The sequence below is a fragment of the Micrasema longulum genome, unplaced genomic scaffold, assembly GCF_059751315.1.
Source record: "Micrasema longulum isolate JH-2025_06_02 unplaced genomic scaffold, ASM5975131v1 h1tg001908l, whole genome shotgun sequence".
Classification (NCBI taxonomy): Eukaryota; Metazoa; Arthropoda; class Insecta; order Trichoptera; family Brachycentridae; genus Micrasema; species Micrasema longulum.
In genome coordinates this window covers 112,774-126,650 of record NW_028279082.1, presented here as the reverse complement: position 1 = coordinate 126,650, position 13,877 = coordinate 112,774, and the positions used below count along the sequence as shown (strand labels likewise).

Genomic DNA, 13,877 nt, shown 5'->3' with positions numbered 1-13,877 from the left:
TTTTATGTACTACCTTCATCAAAACTGTCAAACACATTGTATTTGCAAATTGATAATTTAAACAATAATAGAGGATTATAAACTCTCTAGAAACATTACAAAAAGTACAACAAAGATCATTCTTCATTTACACACGACCCGCACAATAAGAGTTTGTGTTTTATTCGCTAAAACATTGTATAAATAAACTTTTTATCCATTTTTACACATATGATAAAAAAAACACAGTACGCGCGCACGAAAAGTTATTGTTGTAAATCTCCACATGAATCCCAACATCTTTAGGGCTTTCTGTTGAACATTATTAAAATTAGTGGAAAATGCAAAGTTTACGTCAAGAGTTATTCCTAGATCTTAAATCGTGTTAACTAAATTAATATAATTATTTTATTGTATCATTTAATTAGCAAATGGTTAAATTAGATTCCTTTTAATGTTGTTCCTACCGTTCCCCGTCTTACAATAATTACTCGAGTCTGACTTTCCATCTCTTTTCTTCTTATTCTTTTCGTCGCCGGTTCGGCTAGTTTTTTATATCTTCATCCCTTTCGGGAAAGCGAGATTAGTCCACGGCGCAGGCGCAGAAGAAAAACCTCCCATGGAAAGAGAGCGAAGTTAGTCAGCATTCAGTATGGTTATCGACTCGTGTCGGGTTGGACGCGTTCTCTGCTGGCCCGCGTTGCATGTTTCTTTTGCCAACCGCCATATAAAAATTTGGTGATTTATTGTACTGTACAAACTTACTTGCGGAAATCGGGCGGGTTTCGTGCGCGACCGTACCAGAGAAACATTGTGGTTTTGTGTTAAATTTTCAAGACTTTTTTGTTTTAATTTTTTTTCTGTCGAATTCCATAGCCTAAGAGAGGTGCGTTCGTAAATCGCTGTGGCTATTTCTTACTTCTCAAATATTGGATTACCTTCTTGGAGTTGAGTAAGTAAACAAATTTTATTATTAAATTTTTCCTGCCTTTTGAAATTAAAAATCAAACAACCCTATTTAAGACTTTGAACAAAACACAACATTTTAATGCGCTGATTTGGGATAACCAGTGACCGGTCTTATAATTGTCTGCCTCGTGACAACACTACAAAGTGGTTAGCACGTTTGGTTACTATGTAGAGGTTCTAGGTTCTATTCCTACTACGATCGACACCGAACTTTGATTAATAATATGGATTTTGACAGCAATATTTATATGTATATACCGGCCTCTTGGTCTAGTGGTTAAAGCGTTTGCTTACCACTATAGTATTTAATAGTCTCTGGGCCCGTATTACACGGAAGTTAACATTTATCTTCATTATATTTTATGTATAATTAAGTTTTCTGTGCGAAACATAAAATATATATGTATTATATTTTTTTCTAAACACGTTAAATTACAAGTAACTGATGGAGAAACTTTAAATTTTTATACAAATATGTACATTTTCGTATATAAATATATATATTACTTTATACCATCTCGATAAGTGCCGATGAAGATAGCGTCTTTAATCGCTGCCCTGGACTGGCACCTGTAGCGTAAGAGTGGTCATCTCACCTTCATGTAATAAAAAATGATCAAGATAATCTTTGATTGAGGTACCGATGCAGTGCCCTAGGCACCATGAGGGGCGGAAAGGGGAATGCTGATGTTTTTTTTATTTTAAAGAAACGTTTCATTGATAATTTTGCTTTTGTGTAATGAACGGACGAGTTTCGAGAGAATTCGAACCTCGGACCTCTTGATCAGGAGTTCCTTTTACTACCCATGAGACCATGCTCCGCCATCAACATAATTTAACTCTAAAATGACTTTATACAAAAGTTTGTCGTTTTGTCGATTGAGCAACAAAAGACTTTAAAAAAATTAGGTTGATTTATCATCATCTCTATCCGACCTAGGGCTGGTATTCTGAATCTTCTCTACCCCCTAGAGAATGCTAAGTTAGAGGATTTTTATTATTCCCATGTGACTACACTTTGCTTCATATATGGCCACACCGATGATTAGACATCAAATAAATAAGAACACGTGGAACCAAACCTGATGATTTTTATTTAGAACATTATTGCTGCATTAAGTTTTACCCAAAACACCTAATTTATCAACAATATCTTGAGTTTGTCCAAATTTTTGTAGACAAGGACTGGATTCAACTTTCTGGGAAGCTGTTAACATTAACATATTACAACAGAGATGAATAACATGTTAAAGAAGGCAATATAGAAGTCTAGGCATCTTTTAGGCAACTTCACAAACATCAACAGATTTATTTATTTATTACATATACGGCCTAAGCCAATTACAACAGTTACATGAAGAATCATAAATGCAAGAAACTGAACAAAAATAACATAAAACTATTTAGCAAAGACAAACAAGGGCAAAACAATAATTATTTACAATATATTCATAAAAACGAAAGACCTAAGACTTAGAGATAAACCATGCCAATCCAACTTCATCCCACACTGTTTATTCGCGAAGAGATCTACGAAAAGCCGGAAGATCTATCCCAAAGAATTCCAAGTCGTGTGATGAATTAACTAATCTACACATTCTGGACATTGGGGTATAAAAACCAACAGATGAAAGAATTGAAGTAATAAAGATGTTCAAATATGGGCAAAATGGTGAACAGTGTGTAAAGTGGCCAGTTAAACCAGCCAATGACAAGTCATAAGCTTTGAAGATGCCTAGATTTCTATATTGCTTTATTTAAAATGTTTTTCATCTCTGTTGTAATATGTTAACACTTAATTTAGTTGAATTTACTAAACCGTATTAGTTTTTTTTTCATTTTTTAAACATGTTAACATCATTTTATTTTATTATTGTTATTAAAAACATTTTTTTACTTTGTGGTATGACATTTAACACTTATTTGTAAAATGCTCATTATATTTACCCAACTATCCGTATAAAATAAAGAGTTTAATCATCAGTAATATTGCTTCTGTTGGAATGACGCGAAGTGATACTTCTAATAACTGACCCTTGAATTGAAAAACCTAAATTTTTAAACTGTGCCATTATTATCGCTCGGTATAAAGTTACTAAATGCATAAAATATTTTGACATATTAGATGTTTTTTTTGTCCCGGTAGATTTGATTGGTAATTTAAATTTATTTCAACAGAGAAGGAAAACATTTTTGAGAAGGGAATATGGAAGTCTCGGCATTTACAGGACTTATAACCTGTCATTGGCTAGTGTCAGTTTCAGTGCTGCAGAGTAGCGTTTATTTTATAATTAAAAAAAAAATACATACAAGAGTTTGTTACCCACTCAGTCTAAAGACTTTTCGGTGGGACACATTTTTTTTATGACAGGTTTATATTACATTTATTTTATTTATATTTTACAAATTTATTTATAAACAGGCACTATAAAGTATCTAGAAGATATTTTTTCAGTTCTTTTTTTTTTCATTTGAAGATCTTTCATGTTAATGATGGTTTGTGGGAGATCATTGAACAATCTTGGAACAACTCCGAAGTAATTTGTAATTCGGGGATCGATCAGGGAGCCCTTAGTTTTTAATCTAGTGTTGTGAGTGTGGGAAACTCTTTTTTTATATTCCGGATGAACAAAGTGATCTACAATCAAGTTAAGTGGCCATTTTACACACTGTGTAACTTTCACTATTCTGTCCATGTTTGAACATCCATATTTCCATAACTCTTCCATCTGTTGACTTTTGTGAAGTGAAGGAGCTGAAACCTTTATCACGTGGGTGAGATTCATCCGGCTGAACCAAATCACCTACTAGGCAACGCCTGAAACCTTTTACTTCACAAATATTAACAGATGGATGAGTTGAGGAAATGTGGATGTTCAAACATGGGCAGATTGATGAATGCTATACAGTGTGTAAAGTGGCCACTTAAACCAGCCAATGACAGGTCATAAGCCCTGTAAATGCCTAGACTTCCATATTCCCCTCGCAAGAATGTTTTCCCTCTCTGTTGAAATAAATTTAAATATAAATAACTCCCAAGGGAGGAAATCCAGCCAGTCTGCAAGCATTTGGACATACTCAAACATTGTTAATTGGTAATGCTGTCTACTACCAAACCGATAATGACATTTTTGTATAGATTGGTGCTCTATAACAATACTTAAATTAAAAATGAAGTGCTGGATTTCACCCCCTCGGGGGTCATTAAGATTAACAAATTACAACAGGGATGGAGAATACCTTACATAAGGAAATATGGAAGTCAAGGCATTTACAGGGCTTATGACCTGTCATTGGCTGGTTTAAGTGGCCTCTTTACACACTGTGTAACATTAACCATTTTGCCTATGTTTGAACATCCATATTTCTTCAATTCTTCCATCTGTTGACATCCCTGTTGTAATTTGTTAATCTTAATGACCCCCGAGGGGGTGAAATCCAGTCTTTTGTCTATGAACATTTGGACAAACTCAAATATTGTAATGAAACCAACTGGTCCAAAAAGAAGTTTAAAAATTTAAAAAAATGTTTTCAGGCGTTGCCTAGTATGTGAAATAATTCAGTCAGATGAATCTCTTCACAACAATAAAGGTTTCAGCTCTTTGACTTCACTAAAATCAACAGATAGAAGAATTGAAGAAATATGAATGTTCAAACATAAGCAAAATGGTGAATGTTACACAGTGTGTAAAGTGGCCGCTTAAACCAGCCAATGACAGGTCATATGCCCTGTAAATGCCTTGACTTCCATATTCCCTTTTTTAAGGTATTCTCCATCCCTGTTGTAATTTGTTAAAAATGAAGTGCTTTACACTCAACGACCCTTGCAAATTGTGTTCTGTTTGACAAACGTAACATGTATGGCTCTTTGTGAAACCATGAATTTACTGCGCGATAAAGTTGGTGGTAACCTTTTTTCCAGAAATAGGCCAGTTAATTGGCCTCCTGTTATTTGACGGCATTGGATTATTTCCTATTGGGCTCCATTGAGTCCGCGGTCTAAGGAAATAAACCAACAACCCTTCAAGTTTAAGCATTGGAAGCCAATATAACATCACATTTCGCAAATAACGTTGGATTTGTTAGAAACGGTGGGTAAAAATTAAACGGATGGAATTCTTTACGTCACTGTTAGTCATGGAGTATGTATGTGACATAATTTAAAAAAACTAAATTTGTATTTTCTTTGCGTTAGAAAATGTATACTTTTGTATTTTTTTTTTATTTAAAAAAAAAGATAGTTTATTAATTTTTCACGCCCATATGGCTTTTACATACAAAAAAGTTATAGAAAATATGAGTATATAAACAACATTAAATTAAAAAAATACAATATAAAGCAACAAAAGATAGAACAGTGGTTTTTTTATTATTATTATTTTAAAAAATATATATATTTTTCAAAAATATTTACAAAATGGTCTTAAATTAAAGTCCTGCTGAGTTGCACACGTACAACTCGTCAGCAGGTTCTTATAAATTACATCGATTATTTAACCTACATTAACAATAGCAACAAATTGAATATAATGTGGCAATTTTCATTCATAAAATAATTAAGGGGATGAATAAAATAAAAACTATAATAAAATTTAACCAACAATGTTATACATATGGAACAAGGGGTAAAAAAAGATAAGATTACCAATGAGGAAAAAAACAGAATCTCAAAACTCATTGTACAAGGGATTGAAGCTGTACAATGAGTTACCTGAAGAAATAAAAGAAATAGATAAAATTGAAATATTTAAAATTGATTTGAAAAAATATGTAATTGAGAAATTTTGATAAAAAAATTGTAATATTATTAAAAGTTTATATTAGTTCTTAAAATGTTATGAACTAACTTAATAATAAATAATAGTTTTACTTGAAACACATTACATATTCCATTATGAAAAACTAAAAACTATAACTAATACAAAAAATTTTTTTAGAAGTAAAGTTGGTATAAAAAAAGAAGATGAGTATATAAACAACATAAATTTAAAAAAAATACAATATAAAGAAATAAAAGATAGGAACAGTGTTAAGAAGTATAGTTGGTATAAAAATAAAAAGGATGAGTGTATTAACAACATAAATTTAAAAAAATACAACATAAAGTAATAAAATATAAAACTGTGTTAAGTTAAGTTGGTTTAAAAAAAAAAAAACAAAAGTATTTTTTTATTTTTAAATAAGACAAAGAAATGCAGTTAAAGGTTTAAAGCATTTATGTACAGAATATTAAGTTCTATTTGATATGGAACATATACATTGATATTTAAAATTTACCAGATTCACGTTAAAGACATCGATGCTGTTAGCATATATGTTCGCGAGTACATGCATCCGTATTACTGGTGAATTTGCGCTGTAAATGGTCGATGATGGACCGCAGTAGAACAAAGTATTACATCGGGTAACTTGACCAGGCACTCGCACATTAATCAAATTGATGAAAATGTTTGGATGTTTAAATAATCATTGGGTATTGATTTACATATAAAATATTTAGACTAATCTAATCTAGTATTAAATAAATTGGGAAAATTAAATCAAACTGCGGAACTGTTTAGACGAATCGCGTTAAGTTGGGCGGATTTCGGAAAGCTGTGAGGAAATCCCAAATAATCTGTAGGCCAAAGTTTACAACTCTTGTGTTCTGCCGGTGACAACATACGGCCTTGAAACCACGTCACTCACTGCCAGAAGTGTTCACAAAATCAAGTGCACTCGGCGGTCTTTGGAAAGACAAATGTTGGGCGTCTCCGTAAGTGACCGAATATGAAATGAGGAAATGAGACGCCGTACAAAGGTGATCGATGTCGCAAATAGAGTGGGAAGACAAAAATGGCAGTGGGTGGGTCATGTGGCGAGACAGAAGTTGATAGGTGGTCCCCCAGAATACTAAATTGGACACCCTTCGAAAATAAAAGGAAAGTGGGGAGACCGCAGAGAACACGGACTGACGATATTATCAAACTCGTGGGACATGGATGGAATCAGAGTTCCCAGGACAGAAAAACATGGGAAGATTTGGAAAAGGCCCATATCCAGCAGTGGAGAGAAGCGATCTGATATACAAATAAATATTTGTAAATATTATTATTAACAAATTACAACAGGGATGGAGAATACCTTAAATATGGGAATACGGAAGTCTAGGCATTTACAGGGCTTATGACCTGTCATTGGCTGGTTTAAGTGGCCACTTTACACAATGTGTATACACAAAAAATATTAAAAAATACATTTTAGAATCCATCCCAAGAGTTCACTTAGAAAAGTGATACATATAGTAGTTAAATTCCATAAAGTAATTAAACGTAGATGGGACTAACTAGAAGATTAAACACTGCTTCAAGAACTCTGCAACATAAATTCCATTTGGCGATTACCAATAATTTACCGAGAGTTATAAAGCCTATCAACTCTAGTTGAACTTAACTGGTTTACTTGTTAAGTACATACTACATTACACCAAAATACCAATATCTAAAGATTATCCTTTCAAGAATCTTACTTAGTACCAAAACACTCAGGCTAAAGCTATGGTTTCTAAGGAGAGCGGTACTGTCATCTAGCAACCGTCATGTGGCGGCGTATGACGTCATTTGAAGGTTGTCTGTAAAAGTCAATGGCGCTGGTTTTCTAGAGAGCGTTGATTGTGAAAATAACGTCAAGCATCGTTGTCGCCATTTGCAGGACGGCCGTCATAGAGGTGCGAACAGTCGTCGAACGGTTTTTTTCTAGTAGCGATGAAATTTTTGACTGTCAAAGCTGTCAAAATAAGTGCAAATATGGTGTGGAATAGCAAGATGTTCATTAATTTGTAAGAAATCACAATGTTTTATATAACGTGAAGAGAAAAGGTCATAAAAAAGCCCGGTAAAAACAAAATTTGTGGAAGAATATTGGGACAAAACTTGAAATATTAGATTGATGTGTGTTTTTCTATTATTCTTTTTTTCTATTGTAACTGTTTAAACATCTTCTTCTTCTTCTTCAGCCTTATTCTCTCCACTGCTGGATAAAGGTCTCTTCCAAACGTCTCCATTCCTTCCTATCACCCGCTTTCATCATCCACGTTTTACCGGCAATAGAGGCAATGTCGTCGACCCATCTTTTCTGTGGTCTTCCAACACTTCTTTTGTCTGCCTTTAAAAATATAGTTTATTTTATCGAATTTGCAAATTATTGAATATGACTACTGAAAAATATGACAGGTGATGGATCACATTGCAGAGCATATTTTTGACATATAAGCGGCCACGGCCATCAGATAACATTGCTTTCTGAGTATGCTTCCTAGACACCGTTAAGACGGTCGTCTTATTATTTTCATTGCTAATTGTTTTTAACGGCCGTTAGATAATGGCACCGCTTTCCAAGAAAACCAGAGCTTATAACCCTTTTTACATATGACACGCCAATTCTTCTAGTGTCTTCCGGTATTTATTTATTTTAAAATAACGAACAGTCGACAGTGAAATAATAACTTTTTTTAAAAATACAGTTTAAAGACAGACCAGCAAAGTTTATAAATAAAAAATCATTGTGTTACAAAAAAAGTATGTGTTTATGTGTATTTGTATGAGAGTAAGTGTAGATGTGTGTTTATGTGTATTAGTGTGGGAGTAAGTGTTCAGGAGTATGCATCATTAAATAGTAAGTGGGGTCGTATCGCAGCCAGAAATAATAAGTCTTAATTTATTTTTAAATAAATTAAGGGGTATGTAAATCATATCAATAGATGAAAAAAAACATTATAGTTAGAGCAAGAACGATAGAGGAAAGAGTGTTGTGCATAGTTAGTGCTACAGACTAGCAGATAAAATTAATACTTATTTCTGGTCACGCGAAAGGGGACATTAAGATTAATTTTGGAGAGTAGGTTAAAAGAGTCTACTTTATTATTTAATAATTTATGTAAATAGCATAATTCAGATACAGTGCGTCTATTTTCAAGGGTAAAAAAATCCAGTTTGTTTAGCGGATTGGCTGTAAGTACAAAGCGTTTTATTGTTTTTATAATCTAGGTAGTTTAAACATTTTCGTTAAACATTTTCAATCATTTTTATGTTTGTTATGTATTGTCGGCTCCACACAAAGGATTCTAACTCCAAATTACTGCGTACAAAGGTGTTGTATAAAGTTTTTAATGTATTTGGTTTTTTAAAAGGTTTGGAAATTCTTAAAATGAAGCCCAGTATTTGGTGAACTTTTTCAAAAATAGAATTTATAATTTTTATAAGCTTTATTTGCTGATTCAGGAGCTTTAGAACTGATATTCTGAACGGAATTGCGCGCAAAGAGATCGTTCTGTTAAGCTAGGGTTTCCTAGGACAGCGGTGTCCGTATCTTAACGGCCGTAGTAAACGGCGATGCCGTGGACAGCCGTCGTAACGGTGACTAAAGAGTGGTTTCCTAGGAAAACGGTGTCAATAACATTTATCAACACCGTTTTCCTAGGAAACCACTCTCTAGTCACCGTTACGGCGGCTGTCCACCGCATCACCGTTCACTACGGCCGTTAAGATACGGCCACCGCTGTCCTAAGAAACCCTAGCTTTAGCGGTATTTAGTACGTCAATACGCGCTAAAAATGCGTTTTCTACGCGCGCTTTTACGTACAGAATACCACCCCAGTGGTGGTATTCTGGATCTCCTTTATCCCCTAGAGAGTGATTGATTCGAAGATTTTTATTTTTCTAATGCGATGAAACTTTGCTTCATATAATGACCATTTTGATGACAACACGTCAAATGGTGCATTAAACTGCTTTAACAACGGAAGTAAAACGAATACGGTTCGGCCAATTCAACCATTTTAAGTTTTTTGGGTAATGCTTAAGATCGCAATAATGTTCTGTATGAAAGTCATCATGTTTGATTTCCCGAGTTCATCTTTTTTGACGTTCAATTATCAGTGTGGCCATATATGAAACAAAAATTGGTCGCATTTCAACATATCGTCATCAACATGTTGACAAAACGAAAATCTTTAATGGATCTTTCAGACAGTTTATCTAACCAAAGTCAAGCTATGATTATTAACTTGTTTGTGTGTTCTCGACCCTTTTTAAGCCAGGGATAAAGTCAACTTGTAGAAGTGTTAGCATCAACTCGGTTGATTTTGAACTACTATAATAAATATTATTTTTATCTTTTCTGTAGATATGAATTCAAATTTTCAATTAACCTTGTTTTAATGTTTATCTTGTTTTGATTATATTCATGAACGCACTATTTATACAGGGTGTTCTTTAAACCCTGTCACATCCAAAACCACGATGATCAATATGAGCAAGAAGGACATATTGGCACGTTAAAATAAATTTTTAATACTACTGTAAAACGTTCCAAATTCTAATAAAAGTAATGCTTAACTCAAAATAAAGTGTTTTTTACTTATGGCACCCTTCGTATGGAGTGCGAATATGTCGTACATCAGCATGTCGCAAAGGAAAAGGTCGAGGGACGTCGAGAGATCGAAAGAAAATAACTTTCCTGGCTTCGAAACATCCGAGCATGGACCAGGATCAAAACTATGAAGGAGTTGTTTAGCACTCGCGTTTCTCCCAAGTGGTCGTCAACGTCGGGGGGACCTGACATGACATGTGATGAAGAAGAAATATGAGGGTATCAGAAGCGAACTTAGAAATCTCCATTGACTGAGTAACTGAGATATTCGCGAAAAACTTTGAAGAAAGAATTGTGAAATTTCTAATTAGGCTTCACCAACTCAATGGAGAATGCTAAGTTTGCGGTGTCAAGTAGTATAATTGAAATCTTTTTTTGCAAGATTTAGAGACGGTTTTGAATTACTCTATATTTTAGGTAGGTAGGTTTTTACGTATAGTTTATTTTGGCATCAATAACTAATTTTACATTTTTGATGGAGATTTCTTAGTTTGCTTCTAACACCCTAATATATCGGTGTTAGAACCTCAGACCTATGATCCGTCAGTCTGCAAAATTACTGGAGAATAATTCGTAAACGAAATATTACTCGATAAAGACAACTTAATTATTTTCTTTATTTTATTTTATTTACTATAGTTTACCAACAATAAACTATACACACTGCGCAGCAATGGTATAATATTTACAAATCGGTACGTTCAGATATTTTTCATCAATTTTATGTGAACCCAACATTTACAAAGAAGTAAAAAGAAATGTTAATATTTTTAGTTTTAAATGGATAAGGTTTTTAAATTCCATCAATATTATGAAGTTATCTACTTATTACGATAATAATGATTTATTTATGCTTTATTAAGTTAGTTCATAACATCTTAAGAACTAATGTAAACTTTAAATAATATTACAATTTTTTTTTAAATTTCTCAATAACAAATTTTTTCTAATTAATTAATTTTTTTTCTATATCCTTTATTTCTTCCGGTAACTCATTGTATAGCTTCAATCCCTTGTACAATGAGTTTTGAGATTCTGTTTTTATCCTCATTGGTAATCATCTTTTTAAACGTCTTTTTTTTACCCCTTGTTTCATATGTATGACATTGTTGATTATTTTTTTTATTGTTTTTATTTTATTCATCCTCTTAATTATTTTATGCATAAAAATTGCTACATTATATTTAATTTGTTGCTTTACTGTGAGCAAACCAATTTCTCTGTGCATTCTTTCAACATTAGTATAGATATTTCTTTTGAATATAATCCTCATCGCCTTATTTTTAAGAATTAATTAATGCTTGCAAGTTGTTACAATTTTACATAATTAACATAAAAAACTATTTGATTTCATAAATTCAGTGTTTAGTTCTATAACTATTTGAAGTATCGTTAAATATACCAATATCAGCATTACATTCTACATAGTTATATAAAGTTTTCTAAAAGGGGCGCGCAAACTTTGACAGTTTACAGCGGCCATGTTGGTAAAGCTACCCTGCCCCGCTAAGGCTAAAAGTCGTATCTGCTGAATTGCAAATTTTACAGCAGATTACTGTTTCATGCTTTGCCGATCATATTTTTTTTACGAGAAAACATCTCATATTTGAGAAGCAGAAATAATTTGTAGGCTTAGTAAATATGTGAGGCTATCGATTATCTTTTTATATATAATTCCTCTGTACGTGTGATGTCACTGAACTTCTTCTAAACGGCTTAACCGATTTACGTGCGGTTTTCAGAGAAATATATATCTTTGCGCTGTGCGTGTTCGTAGATATTAAAATCTCCAATCTAATATGTAAAAAAGAAGTAAGGAGCATAAATGTTTTATTCATCGATTTACCAGGGTTGCATTCGAAGAAAAGGCATTTGCAAAAAAATAGAAAGATGTTGGTTTTTTGTGTATAAAAAAAGCTTGTTTTTGAATGTTTTCAAACAGCATTTGTTTTTTGTGGATCTCAATCAGATTTTTTCCTTAATTCCTTATAATTTCTACCCATTAATTTCTTTTTAGTGGATTTTCGGTGATACATAAATAATATTTTATTCAATACATTTAAAAAAAATGTTTTCTTACATAAGTACACCCCTTCGTTGTTAAGAAGTCCGGAGTTTGACGTTTGCAATAATAATGCCATATTTGAAAAAAATAAAATATTTTGGAATTCAACCATAAACAAGTACCTAGGTACCTACTGGAATTCGATATTTGAATATAAACCATTTTTAATTTTGAAATTTAATCACAAACAAGAACCTAGGTACCTATCTAACTAACGTTCGGGCTGGACAACGCTAGTCTATTACAAAAGATAAAACACAAAACGATTTTTTTCACTTACGACTTAAAAGCTTAACAGGGAAGTAAAGCTGTCAAATTTAAAGATTATAATAATATATGTTGGGCAAATTATCGTCAAAAGTTACAGTATTTAGTAACGCGTGCAACTCATTAAACTTTACTATCAAAATGAGTGCTCAGTTCGAGGTACGTGCGTTAGGAAAATCATCTACAGCGATAAAGCTCATTATCTGATAAATTAATGGCTAAGTAAACTAGCGAAATTGCCACATTTAGGGAGATAACAATTCACATAAGATTCATCAGTTGAGAATGCATCCAGAAAAAGCCAATGTTTCGTGTGAATTTTATTCCGGTGGGCTTTCGGCCCGTTCTTTTTCCAAAATGAAGCGGCACCGCCATAACTGTCAACGGCAGAGAGGTAGGTATAGGTCGATAATAATCCATTTTTTGTAGTCTAAACTGAAAAATATGGATCTCAATGACATGTGGTTTCAAAACGACGACGCTGCGTACGCGTCATACAGCGCATGGATCAATGGATCTTCTGCACGGCGATTTTCAATTGGCATGGTTATTTCGCGTTTCGGCGACGTCAACTGACCACCGAGATTTAACGTGATTTAAGATCATTTGATTTTTCCTGTGGGGCCAGGTTTAATCACTGGTCTATGCAAACAAGCAGCAGAGTATTAATGTCTTCAACGTCAACATAAACAATGCCATCAATGATATCGAGCCCGATTTATGCGGTCGAGTCATTAAAAGTTAGACCTATCGGACAAGCGCCGTCCAGCAAAGCCACAGCGGCTATATGGCTGACATCATATTCCATTCATAATGTAATCAAACACTCTTTCAAATAAAATTTATAAAAAATGATACGTTATTTATTTATTTATTTACACTCTTTATCAAAATACAATTCCATGTTCACTTTGCCCAGCTAACAAGGGTACATACCCCGTTCCAAGCTAGGCAATTACATTATAATATATTATAATAGTTTACAAATTAATATAGAGCACAGACAAACAAAATATAAACTTATTCGCATACACATTTTGATACATATACATACAGACATACACATATATACACACATATATATATATATATATATATATATAAACACAAAGATATATATACATTATATATATATATACACATATATACAAATGTACATACACACACACGTACATACACCCATGCGCAT

General features: G+C 33.1%; 1 protein-coding gene across 1 annotated transcript in view; it reads left to right on the top strand.

Annotated features, from left to right (window-relative positions):
• Positions 1 to 628: 628 nt before the first annotated feature.
• LOC148273570 (uncharacterized) overlaps positions 629 to 13,877 on the top strand; it is a gene marked incomplete at its 3' end in the record, with an annotated part of 105,359 nt that continues 92,110 nt past the window's right edge. Inside the window, exon 1 of the mRNA XM_088238513.1 lies at positions 629 to 931. The remainder of the gene's footprint in view (positions 932 to 13,877) is intronic.